This window comes from Dendrobates tinctorius, unplaced genomic scaffold, assembly GCF_039654945.1.
Source record: "Dendrobates tinctorius isolate UK_male_01 unplaced genomic scaffold, ASM3965494v1 ptg000321l, whole genome shotgun sequence".
NCBI lineage: Eukaryota > Metazoa > Chordata > Amphibia > Anura > Dendrobatidae > Dendrobates > Dendrobates tinctorius.
The window spans coordinates 2,195,313-2,196,216 of record NW_027361988.1 but is presented as its reverse complement, the minus strand read 5'-3'; positions in this window follow the sequence as shown (position 1 = coordinate 2,196,216).

The following is a 904-nucleotide window of genomic DNA, read 5'->3' as shown; positions in this document are numbered from 1 at the left end:
GCCAAATCTGTCTCTAGAGCCGCAGTAGAAGATGAAGATGTCGTCCTCATCATGAAGGAGTTAATTCTCATGTCGCGTGTAATGAATATCTCCTGCAGTATTGCTAATGCCGATTCCAGTGTCGGTAATGAGACGAGAATTAGCGTTATGGAAGATGAGTCTATGAGGAACGTGTTCAGCTGCCGACTCCGAGGAGGAAACTGCTTGTTGTCTGTGGCCTAAATATATAGGTTTTATTAGTAGATGTCAGGGGAGAAAACTAAACCCTGTAAGATAATAAATCTCCTCATATGTTTCCCTTATTATCTCCAGTAATTGTATTATTACACAGGATTCTTATGGTGTTACATCGGATCATCTTCTTCTCATTCAGGTCTCTACAATATCGGATCCTCTCAGTGAAGATCTTCTACAGAAGAGAATTTTCCTGATTTCCCCATCAAGGATGGATATGGACAGAGACAAGATGGTGGAGAGGATGTTACCCCTCACCCTAGAGATCCTCTTCCGTCTCACTGGAGAGGTGAGAGATTCTGATGACGTCACATTACATCATTCTTATCTATGGGAATAACAGATGGACAGAACTGGAGAGGTGAGGACTCTGGAAATGTCTGGAGTGAGATTTATTAATGTCTCTCCATAACCAGGATTACACAGTGGTGAAGAAGACCTCTAGTGATCGCTGTCAGGACCCTGTGTCTGAGGGATGTGGGAGACCCCTGAGCCCAATCACGGGGCCTCCACCTCACCCCCTGATCCATGAGGACATCAATGACCAGAAGATCCTAGAACTCACCTACAAGATGACTGAGCTGCTGACTGGAGAGGTGACACTGCTGGGAATGCTGGGACATTATACAGTAACACTATGAAGGGATCGGGGGGATGACGGTATCATTGT